General features: G+C 52.6%; 1 long non-coding RNA gene across 1 annotated transcript; it reads left to right on the top strand.

Moving 5' to 3' along the window:
• Window positions 1-399: 399 nt before the first annotated feature.
• On the top strand, window positions 400-12151 carry LOC119948915. Its single transcript, XR_005457055.1, has 3 exons — window positions 400-648; window positions 9929-10047; window positions 11804-12151. It is a non-coding gene; the product is annotated as an uncharacterized LOC119948915 (long non-coding RNA).
• Window positions 12152-12784: the final 633 nt, after the last annotated feature.

A 12784-nucleotide genomic window follows, 5' to 3' on the forward strand; every position in this document is an offset into this window, starting at 1 on the left:
TATATACAGGTGCTGTGGGGAAGGGAAGGAGGTAAGACGGGGGGATGGAGAGGGGGACGAGGGGGAGAGGAAGGAAGGGGCTCAGTCTGGGAAGGCCTCCTGGAGGAGGTGAGCTCTCAGCAGGGCCTTGAAGGGAAGGGTTCTGCGCATGCCCCGTCCGTCCCAACCAGTGGGCAGGAAGACAAACCCCCCCCCGGCGGGGAAACCTGCCTAGCAACCAGTGACGAAAGGGACCCGCCCCCCCAGAGCGGGAACAGCGATTGGCTGCGCCCAATCGGAGCGTTTCCTCCCTCCATCCGGGGCTCTCCAAAATGGGAGCCGCGAACGCCTCCTGATTGGCCGAGCCGGGAGGAGGGGAAAATTCATCCTGGGCGGGGGGGATTTTTAGGGGTCTCTGCTCGCCTCCTTTTCCTCTACTTCCATGAACTTCCCCCGCGCCCTTCTCCTCGTAGCCGCCGGTAGGGCGGGAGTCGCCGCGCGAGCAAACAGCAGGTGGCGCTCGAGCGCCGCGTCCGGAAGTGGGGGGGGGTAACTCGGCGGGGGGGGGGCGGAATCTGCCCGGCAACACGTGACGCGCCCGGCCCGGCGGGAGCGGGGATTGGCTGCCGCCCTCCGCCGACCGTCAGACGGGAGCAGCGCCAGCCGCGGGTGAGGCCCCGGCCCGAGCGGCCTTCGGGCGGGGGAGGGACGGGGAGAGAGGCGGAGAACCGGTCCCACCCGTCGCCCGGGAAACGTCTATCATTTAGCCCCCGCCCCGCTTCCCGACGCCCCGCGCGTTCCCGGGAGAACCTGCCCCGGCAACTGGTGACGCGGAGGGGCCGGGGAGCGCAGCGATTGGCTGGTCGGGGAGGGAGCGCAGCGATTGGCCGGTTGGGGAGGGGGCGCTCTCGCGAGACTCTCCCTTTTCAGCCCCCTCTGTGCTCCGGCCCCAGCCCGGGCCGAGGGGGCGGGGCGGGGCGGCCCGGCAACCGGTGACGTCACGGGGCGGCCGGCGCGGCGATTGGCTGGGCCGAGCGGGGCGAGGGGAGGGATTGGCTGGGTGTACGTCGGGGGGAGGGGGAGCCAGGGCGCATGCGCGCCGGCCCGGCTAATCTGCCCGGCGACGGGTGACGCGGCGTGGGGGGGGGGCAGCCAGGGTGGCGTCCTCAACAGTAAATGACGGTGGTATTTGTTGAGCGCCAGGGTGGACACAACAGTCCCCTGCCCCACGTGGGCCTCCCAGGCTCCATCCCCATTGAACAGATGAGGAAATTGAGGCCCAGAGAAGAAGAATAATAATAGCATTTAAGCGCTTACTACTACTACTAATGTTGGCATTTATTAAGCGCCTACTATATTGGGGGAGATACAGGGTCATCAGGTCGTCCCACGTGGGGCTCACAATCTCCATCCCCATTTTGCAGATGAGGAAATTGAGGCCCAGAGAAGAAAAATAATGACATTTAAGCGCTTACTACTACTACTACTACTACTACTACTACTACTACTACTACTAGTATTTACTAAGCGCCTACTATATGCCGAGCACTGTTCTAAGCGCTGGGAGATACAGGGTCATCAGGTCGTCTCACGTGGGGCTCACAATCTCCATCCCCATTTTGCAGATGAGGAAATTGAGGCCCAGAGAAGAAGAATAATGACATTTAAGCGCCTACTACTACTACTACTAATATTGGTATTTGTTAAGCGCCTACTATATGCCGAGCACTGTTCTGAGCGCTGGGGGAGATACAGGGTCATCAGGTCATCCCACGTGGGGCTCACAATCTCCATCCCCATTTTACGGATGAGGAAATTGAGGCCCAGAGAAGAATAATAATGACATTTAAGCTTACTACTACTACTAATATTGGTATTTGTTAAGCGCTTACTATATGCCGAGCACTGTTCTGAGCGCTGGGGGAGATACAGGGTAATCAGGTCGTCTCACGTAGGGCTCAAAATCTCCATCCCCATTTTACAGATGAGGAAATTGAGGCCCAGAGAAGAATAATAATGACATTTAAGCGCTTACTACTACTAATAATAATAATGGTATCTGTTAAGCGCTTACTATGTGCCAAGCACTGTTCTAAGCACTGGGGGAGATACAGGGTCATCAGGTCGTCCCACGTGGGGCTCACAATCTCCATCCCCATTTTACAGATGAGGAAACTGAGGCCCAGAGAATAATAATAATGATGGCATTTAAGCGCTTAATAATAATGTTGGTATTTGTTAAGCGCTTACTATGTGCCGAGCACTGTTCTAATAATAATAATAGTAATAATAATGATGGCATTTGTTAAGCGCTTTCTATGTGCAAAGCACTGTTCTAAGCGCTGGGGGGGATACGAGGTGATCAGGTTGTTTCACGTGGGGCTCACAGTCTTCATCCCCATTTTACAGATGAGGCTCAGAGAAGTGAAGTGACTTGCCCAAGGCCACACAGCGGACGTGGTGGAGCCGGGATTCGAACCCATGACCTCTGACTCCCAAGCCCGGGCTCTTTCCACTGAGCCACGCTGCTCCTCTAAGCGCTGGGGGAGATACAGAGTAATCAGGTCGTCCCACGGGGGGCTCCCAGTCTTCATCCCCATTTGACAGATGAGGGAACTGAGGCCCAGGGAAGCCAAGCGACTTGCCCAAAGTCACACGGCAGAGGAGCGGCGGAGCGGGATTAGAACCCACGACCTCTGACTCCTAAGCCCCCGGCTCTCTCCACTAAACCACGCCGCAAAGCACTGGGGTAGCTACAGGGTAATCGGGCCACCCCGTGGGGCTCCCAGTCTTCATCCCCATTTGACAGATGAGGTCACTGAGGCACAGAAAAGCCAAGCGACTTGCCCAAAGCCACACAGCTGGCGAGTGGCAGAAGCGCGATTAGAACCCACGACCTCGGACTCCCAAGCCCGGGCTCTTCCCCAGGACACGCGGCAGACAAGTGGTAGAGCCGGGATTAATCCTAGACTGAGCCCGTTGTTGGGTAGGGATTGTCTCTGTAGCTAAACTGTACTTCCCAAGCGCTTAGTACAGTGCTCTGCACACGGTAAGCGCTCAATAAATACGATTGAACGAATTAGAACCCGTGACCTTCCGAATCCCAGGCTCACGCTGTGCCCTCTATGCCCTGTATTCGTTCATTTAATCGTATTTATTCTCTTCTAGACCGCGAGCCCGCTGTCGGGTAGGGACCGTCTCTCTATGTTGCCAACTTGTACTTCCCAAGCGCTTAGTACAGTGCTCCGCACAAAGTAAGCGCTCAATAAATACGATTGAACGAATTAGAACCCGTGACCTTCCGAATCCCAGGCTCACGCTCTGCCCACTATGCCCTGTATACATTCATTTAATCGTATTTATTCTCTTCTAGACCGCGAGCCCGCTGTTGGATAGGGACTGTCTCTATTTGTTGCCAACGTGTACTTCCCAAGCGCTTAGTACAGTGCTCTGCACACGGTAAGCGCTCAATAAATACAATTGAATGAATTAGAACCCGTGACCTTCCGAATCCCAGGCTCACGCTCTGCCCACTATGCCCTGTATTCGTTCATTTAATCGTATTTATTCTCTTCTAAACCGCGAGCCCGCTGTTGGGTAGGGACCATCTCTCTGTGTTGCCAACTTGTACTTCCCAAGTGTTTAGTACAGTGCTCTGCACACGGTAAGCGCTCAATAAATACAATTGAATGAATTAGAACCCATGACCTTCCGAATCCCAGGCTCACGCTCTATGCCCTGTATTCGTTCATTTAATCGTATTTATTCTCTTCTAGACCGCGAGCCCGCTGTTGGGAAGGGACCGTCTCTATACGTTGCCAACTTATACTTCCCAAGCGCTTAGTACAGTGCTCCGCACACGGTAAGCGCTCAATAAATACAATTGAATGAATTAGAACCCGTGACCTTCCGAATCCCAGGCTCACGCTCTATGCCCTGTATTCGTTCATTTAATCGTATTTATTCTCTTCTAGACCGCGAGCCCGCTGTTGGGAAGGGACCGTCTCTATACGTTGCCAACTTATACTTCCCAAGCGCTTAGTACAGTGCTCCGCACACGGTAAGCGCTCAATAAATACAATTGAATGAATTAGAACCCGTGACCTTCCGAATCCCAGGCTCACGCTCTATGCCCTGTATTCGTTCATTTAATCGTATTTATTCTCTTCTAGACCGCGAGCCCGCTGTTGGGAAGGGACCGTCTCTATACGTTGCCAACTTATACTTCCCAAGCGCTTAGTACAGTGCTCCGCACACGGTAAGCGCTCAATAAATACAATTGAATGAATTAGAACCCGTGACCTTCCGAATCCCAGGCTCACGCTCTACGCCCTGTATTCGTTCATTTAATCGTATTTATTCTCTTCTAAACCGCGAGCCCGCTGTTGGGTTTGGACCATCTCTATATGTTGTCACCTTGTACTTCCCAAGCGTTTAGTACAGTGCTCCACACAGAGTAAGCGCTCAATAAATACGATTGAACAAATTAGAACCCATGACCTTCCGAATCCCAGGCTCACGCTCTACGCCCTGTATTCGTTCATTTAATCGTATTTATTCTCTTCTAAACCGCGAGCCCGCTGTTGGGTTTGGACCATCTCTATATGTTGTCACCTTGTACTTCCCAAGCGTTTAGTACAGTGCTCCGCACAAAGTAAGCGCTCAATAAATACGATTGAACGAATGAATATTCAATAGTATTCAGGCCTTGCAGGAAAGGGTCCCCACACTTTGTGTTCTGGGGAAAAATGAACCGATGGCTTCCTGTTCTGGGGGAAAAAACAGATTTTTTGTCCCGGGGGAGAGCAAACCACAGGCCTCCCTTCTGGGTTCTCCATGTGTTGCCGACTTGTACTTCCCAAGCGCTTAGTACAGTGCTCTGCACACAGTAGGCGCTCAATAAATACGATTGACTGATGGATTGGGGCGAAAATGGGCCGTACGCTACCCGCTCTGTGGGGAGATGAACTGAAGCTTTTAGACTGTGAGCCCACTGTTGGGTAGGGACCGTCTCTATATGTTGCCAACTTGGACTTCCCAAGTGCTTAGTACAGTGCTCTGCACACAGTAAGCGCTCAATAAATACGATTGATTGATTGATTGGAGCGAAAATGGGCCGTACACTACCCGCTCTGTGGGGAGATGAACTGAAGCTTTTAGACTGTGAGCCCACTGTTGGGTAGGGACCGTCTCTATATGTTACCAACTTGGACTTCCCAAGCGCTTAGTACAGTGCTCTGCACACAGTAAGCGCTCAATAAATACGATTGATTGATGGATTGGAGCGAAAATGGGCCGTACACTACCCGCTCTGTGGGGAGATGAACTGAAGCTTTTAGACTGTGAGCCCACTGTTGGGTAGGGACTGTCTCTATATGTTACCAACTTGGACTTCCCAAGCGTTTAGTACAGTGCTCTGCACACAGTAAGCGCTCAATAAATACGATTGATGATGATGATGATGATGAATAAATACGATTGATGATGAAGCGGCCGTTTCCCACGGAGAGGGGGGCCCCCTTCGCTCTCTCACCCCGCTCCGGCCCAAACGATCAGCCGAGTGATGGTATTTACTGAGCGCTCGCCGCGTGCGGGAGCACTGTGCTAAGCGCTCGGGAGACTGCGATGGAACGGAGTTGGTAGTCGGGCTCCCCGCCCGCGACGAGCTTAGAGAAGCTTAGAGAAGCAGCGTGGCTCGGTGGAAAGAGCCCAGGCTTCGGAGTCGGAGGTCACGGGTTCGAATCCCGGCCCCACCACAGGTCCGCTGTGTGACCTCGGGCGAGTCACTTCACTTCTCTGAGCCTCAGTGACCTCATCTGGAAAAATGGGGATGGAGACTGGGAGCCCCACGTGGGACAACTTGATCACACTGTATCCCCCCCCCAGCGCTTAGAACAGTGCTTTGCACATAGTAAGCGCTTAACAAATGCCATTATTATTATTATTATTATTATTATTATAGTCTAGAGGGAGCGGTGAGCGTGGGGATGATGGGCACCGGAAAAAAGAGGAAGGGGCAGGGGAGGGGGGCGTCTACCGGGACACCAAAGGCTGGACTGTGCTAAGCGCCCGGGAGAGAGCGGCGCGACAAAATACGGGCCCGTTCCCCGCCCACCACGAGCTTTCCCTCGCTCGAGTGACTGGATGGGGACCGTCTCTATATCAATCAATCAATCAATCGTATTTATTGAGCGCTTACTGTGTGCAGAGCACTGTACTAAGCGCTTGGGAAGTCCAAATTGGCAACATAGAGAGCCGGTCCCTGCCCAACGGTGGGCTCGCAGTCTAAAAGGGGGAGAGGGAGAACAAAACCAAACAGACTGACAAAATAAAATTCATTCACTCATTCAGTCGTATTTATTGAGCGCTTACTGTGTGCGGAGCACTGTACTAAGCGCTTGGGAAGTCCAAGTTGGCAACATATAGAGACGGTCCCTACCCAACAACGAGCTCACGGTCTAGAGGGGGAGACAGACATTAATACAAACAGATAAAACAATCAATTACAGATATCTACAGATAGATACATATGTGCTGTGGGGAATAAATAGAATAGATATGTACAAGTAAAATAAATAGAGTAATAAATATGTACAAACATATATACATATATAGAGGTGCCAACTTGTACTTCACAAGCGCTCAGTACAGCGCTCTGCACCCAGTAAGCGCTCAATAAATACGATTTGATTGATGGATTGGATTTCAGGGACCGAATGAGGAATGTGGGGTTCTCCGCATTTTACTTGTACATATTTATTCTATTTATTTTATTCTGTTAATATGTTTTGGTCTCCGTCTCCCCCTTCTAGACCGTGAGCCCGCTGTTGGGTAGGAACCGTCTCTAGATGTCACCAACCTGGACTTGCCAAGCGCTTAGTACAGTGCCCTGCACACAGTAAGCGCTCAATAAATACGATTGATTGATGGATTGGATTTCAGGGACCGAATGAGGAATGTGGGGTTCTCTGCATTTTACTTGTACATATTTATTCTATTTATTTTATTCTGTTAATATGTTTTGGTCTCCGTCTCCCCCTTCTAGACTGTGAGCCCGCCGTCGGGTAGGGACCGTCTCTAGATGCTGCCAACTTGGACTTCCCAAGCGCTCAGTCATCATCATCATCATCAATCGTATTTATTGAGCGCTTACTATGTGCAGAGCACTGGACTAAGCGCTTGGGAAGTCCAAATTGGCAACATAGAGAGACGGTCCCTGCCCAACGGCGGGCTCACAGTCTAAAAGGGGGAGACGGAGAACAAAACCGAACAGACTAACAAAATAAAATAAATAGAATAGATATGTACAAGTAAAATAAATAGAGTAATCAATATGTACAAACATATATACATATATATATGGGTGCCAACTTGTACTTCCCAAGCGCTCAGTACAGCGCTCTGCACACAGCAAGCGCTCAATAAATACGATTTGATTGATGGATTGGATTTCAGGGACCGAATGAGGAATGTGGGGTTCTCCGCATTTTACTTATACAGATTTATTCTATTTATTTTATTCTGTTACTATGTTTTGGTCTCCGTCTCCCCCTTCTAGACCGTGAGCCCGCTGTCGAGTAGGGACCGTCTCTAGATGTTGCCAACTTGGACTTGCCAAGCGCTTAGTACAGTGCTCTGCACGCAGTAAGCGCTCAATAAATACGATTTGATGGATGGATTGGATTTCAGGGACCGAATGAGGAATGTGGGGTTCTCCGCATTTTACTTGTACATATTTATTCTATTTATTTTATTCTGTTAATATGTTTTGGTCTCCGTCTCCCCCTTCTCGACTGTGAGCCCGCTGTCGGGTAGGGACCGTCTCTAGATGCTGCCAACTTGGACTTCCCAAGCGCTCAGTCATCATCATCATCATCAATCGCATTTATTGAGCGCTTACTATGTGCAGAGCACCGTACTAAGCGCTTGGGAAGTCCAAATTGGCAACATCTAGAGACGGTCCCTGCCCAACGGTGGGCTCACAGTCTAAAAGGGGGAGACGGAGAACAAAACCGAACAGACTAACAAAATAAAATAAATAGAATAGATATGTACAAGTAAAATAAATCAATAAATAGAGTAATAAATATGTACATACACATATACAGGTGCCAACTTGTACTTCCCAAGCGCCCAGTCCAGCGCTCCGCACCCAGTAAGCGCTCAATAAATACGATTGATTGATTGGATTTCAGGGACCGAATGAGGAATGTGGGGTTCTCCGCATTTTACTTGTACAGATTTATTCTATTTATTTTATTCTGTTAATATGTTTTGGTCTCCGTCTCCCCCTTCTAGACTGTGAGCCCGCTGTCGCGTAGGGACCGTCTCTAGATGCTGCCAACTTGTACTTCCCAAGCGCTTAGTCCAGCGCTCCGCACCCAGTAAACGCTCAATAAATACGATTTGATGGATGGATTGGATTTCAGGGACCGAATGAGGAATGTGGGGTTCTCCGCATTTTACTTGTACAGATTTATTCTATTTATTTTATTCTGTTAATATGTTTTGGTCTCCGTCTCCCCCTTCTCGACTGCGAGCCCGCCGTCGGGTAGGGACCGTCTCTAGATGTTGCCAACTTGGACTTCCCAAGCGCTCAGTCATCATCATCATCATCAATCGTATTTATTGAGCGCTTACTATGTGCAGAGCACCGGACTAAGCGCTTGGGAAGTCCAAATTGGCAACATAGAGAGACGGTCCCTGCCCAACGGTGGGCTCACAGTCTAAAAGGGGGAGACGGAGAACAAAACCGAACAGACTAACAAAATAAAATAAATAGAATAGATATGTACAAGTAAAATAAATAAATAGAGTAATAAATATGTACATACACATATACAGGTGCCAACTTGTACTTCCCAAGCGCTCAGTCCAGCGCTCCGCACCCAGTAAGCGCTCAATAAATACGATTGATTGATTGATTGGATTTCAGGGACCGAATGAGGAATGTGGGTTTCTCCGCATTTTACTTGTACATATTTATTCTATTTATTTTATTCTGTTAATATGTTTTGGTCTCCGTCTCCCCCTTCTAGACCGTGAGCCCGCTGTTGGGTAGGGACCGTCTCTAGATGTTGCCAACCTGGACTTGCCAAGCGCTTAGTACAGTGCTCTGCACCCAGTAAGCGCTCAATAAATACGATTTGATTGATGGATTGGATTTCAGGGACCGAATGAGGAATGTGGGGTTCTCCGCATTTTACTTTGTACATATTTATTCTATTTATTTTACTCTGTTAATATGTTTGGTTTTGTTGTCTGTCTCCCCCTTCTAGACTGTGAGCCCGCTGTTGGGTAGGGACCGTCTCTAGATGTTGCCAACCTGGACTTGCCAAGCGCTTAGTACAGTGCTCTGCACCCAGTAAGCGCTCAATAAATACGATTTGATTGATGGATTGGATTTCAGGGACCGAATGAGGAATGTGGGGTTCTCCGCATTTTACTTTGTACATATTTATTCTATTTATTTTACTCTGTTAATATGTTTGGTTTTGTTGTCTGTCTCCCCCTTCTAGACTGTGAGCCCGCTGTTGGGTAGGGACCGTCTCTAGATGTTGCCAACTTGGACTTCCCAAGCGCTCAGTCATCATCATCATCATCAATCGTATTTATTGAGCGCTTACTATATGCAGAGCACCGTACTAAGCGCTTGGGAAGTCCAAATTGGCAACATATAGAGACGGTCCCTGCCCGACAGCGGGCTCACAGTCTAAAAGGGGGGAGACAGAGAACAAAACCAAACATACTAACAAAATAAAATGGATAGAATAGATATGTACAAGTAAAATAAATAGAGTAATAAATATGTACAAACATATAGACATAGTCCAGTGCTCTGCACGCAGTAAGCGCTCAGTAAATACGATTGAGTGAATGAATGACTCTCTCTCCTCTCCCCCCGACCCTGGGTCTCGGCCTCTCGGGAACCGTCCGTTTCTCTCTCCAGAATTCAGCGTCCCGTCGGCCGACCGGGAGGGGAATGTGAACCGGATGGACGGCTCGGCGCCGGGAATGCCGTCCGGAGCCTGACTCCCCGGGAAGCGGACGCCCCGGGTGTTTTCACGGGTGAGGAGCCGGCGGGTCTCGGGCAGGGCGGGGGAGATCCTATTTATTTAGTGCCTGCCGTGTGCCGAGCGTCTTACCAAGTGCTCGGGAGAGTAGGGTTGGGTAGGGACCGTCTCTATGTGTTGCCAGTTTGTACTTGCCAAGCGCTCAGTCCAGTGCTCTGCACATAGTAAGCGCTCAATAAATACGACCGAGGATGATGACGAGGTGGCGGTAAACGGGCACGTTCCCCGTCCACGACGAGCTTCCAGTCTAGAGGGAGAGAGGACGTTGATTTTAGACCGTGAGCCCGCTGTTGGGTAGGGAACGTCTCTATATGTCGCCAACTTGGACTTCCCAAGCGCTAAGTAATAATAATAATAATAATAATAATTGGCATTTGCTAAGCGCTTCCTATGCGCAAAGCACTGTTCTAAGCGCTGGGGAGGACACGGCCTGATCGGGTTGTCCCACGTGGGGCTCGCAGTCTTCATCCCCATTTGACAGATGATGGAACTGAGGCCCAGAGAAGTGAAGTGACTTGCCCAAGATCACACAGCAGACATGTGGCGGAGCGGAATTCGAACCCATGACCTCGGACTCCCAAGCCCGGGCTCTTTCCACTGAGCCACGCTGCTTCTCTCTGCACACAGTAAGCGCTCCATAAACACGATTGATTGATTTTGATAAAGAAATGAGGGATACGGACGTACATGCCGTGAGGCCGAGGGGGCTGAGGAGGGAGGGAGCGGGAGAAGAGGATGGGACTTTGGGCGAGTCACGTAACTTCTCTGGGCCTCAGTTACCCACCTGTCAAATGGGGATGAAGACCGTGAGCCCCACATGGGACAACCTGATCAATCGATCGTATTTATTGAGCGCTTACTGTGTGCAGAGCACTGTACTAAGCGCTTGGGAAGTCCAAGTTGGCAACATACAGAGACCGTCCCTACCCAACGGCGGGCTCACGGTCTAGAAGGGGGAGATGGAGAACGAAACCAAACATAGTAACAGAATAAAATAAATAGAATAGATATGTACAAGTAAAATAAATACATAGAGTAATAAATCCATACAAACAAACATATATACAGGTGCTGTGGGGAAGGGAAGGAGGTAAGGCGGTGGGGTGGAGGGGGGAGAGAGGAAGGGGCTCAGTGTGGGAAGGCCTCCTGGAGGAGGTGAGCTCTCAGCAGGGCCTTGAACAGCCCGAGGAGGGGCCGGCCCTCCTCGAGCAGTGCTTTGCACATAGTAAGCGCTTAACGAATGCCTTTATTATTATCATTATTATAGGAGGGCTTAGCCAGGGAAGGCCTCCCGGAGGGGCCGCGCCGCCAACGAGGCTCTGAAGTCATCATCATCATCAATCGTATTTATTGAGCGCTTACTATGCGCAGAGCACCGTACTAAGAGCTTGGGAAGTCCAAATTGGCAACATCTAGAGACGGTCCCTGCCCAACAGCGGGCTCACGGTCTAGAAGGGGGAGACGGGGAACAAAACCAAACGTACTAACAAAATGAAATAGAATAGATACGTACAAGTAAAATATAAGCAGAGTAATAAATCTGTACAAACATATATCCACATATCCAGGTGCTGTGGGGAAGAGAAGGGGGGGACGGAGAGGGGGACGAGGGGGAGTCGGTGCGGGGGGCATTGCCGACGACGGCACTTAGTAATAATAATAATAATAATAATAATGTTGGCATTTGTTAAGCGCACAAAGCGATCAGGTTGTCCCACGTGGGGCTCACAGTCTTAATCCCCATTTTACAGATGAGGGAACTGAGGCTAAGAGAAGTTAAGTGACTGCGTGCGGAGCACTAGCCCCAAGCGCCGGGGAGCCGACGGGGCGGTCGGGTCGTCTGACGGCCTTCATCCCCATTTCACAGCCGAGGTCACCGAGGCCCCGAGTCACGCGGCCGGCGGAGCCGGGACCGGAACCCGTGAAGCCCGCCTCCGGAGCCCGGGCTCTTCTCGCGGCCGGGCGGAGGGTGAGGAGGGGCCCCCCGGGCGCTGACCATGTCCCCGGCGGGCGGGCGGCCGTACCGCTGCCCCGACTGCGGCAAGAGCTTCCGCTACAGCTCCGTCCTGCGCCTGCACGGGCGCGTCCACGCCGGCGGCCCGGCCCCGGCGGCGGCCCCGGCGCGGGCGGCCCGGCGTCGCGGCGGCCCCGGCGAGCCCCTGTACATCTGCAGCGAGTGCGGGCAGAGCTTCGGGCGCGGCGCCCAGCTGGCCCTGCACCAGCGCGCCCACCGGCGGGGCCGGCCCCTGCCGCTGCCGGCTGTGCGGGCGCCGCTTCCCGCACCGGGCCGCCCTGGCGCGCCACCGGCGGGCCCACCCCCGCGACCCCCCCGTGCCGCTGCCCGGCCTGCGGGCGCCGCTTCCGCCGCGCCGCCCTGGTCTTCCACGTGGAGCGGGCCCACGGCGGGGGGGGGCCCCGTGGTGGGGGGGGGGCGGCGACGGGGGGCGGCGCGGCGGACCCCCCGGCCGCCGGGCCGTCCCACCGCTGCGACGAGTGCGGGCGGGACTTCCGCGGGGGCGGCGGGGGCTGGCCAAGCACCGGCGGGTGCACGCGCCCGCCGCCGCCGCCGCCGCCGCCGCGCCCCCCGCCCCCCGCCCCCACCAGTGCGGCGTGTGCGGCAAGCGGTTCGGCAAGAGCTCGGCCCTGCGGCGCCACGGGCAGAGCCACACGGGCGAGAGGCCCTTCGGCTGCCCCGACTGCGGCAAGGCCTTCGCCGAGCGGGCCACGCTGGC

This window comes from Tachyglossus aculeatus, chromosome X3, assembly GCF_015852505.1.
Source record: "Tachyglossus aculeatus isolate mTacAcu1 chromosome X3, mTacAcu1.pri, whole genome shotgun sequence".
Classification (NCBI taxonomy): Eukaryota; Metazoa; Chordata; class Mammalia; order Monotremata; family Tachyglossidae; genus Tachyglossus; species Tachyglossus aculeatus.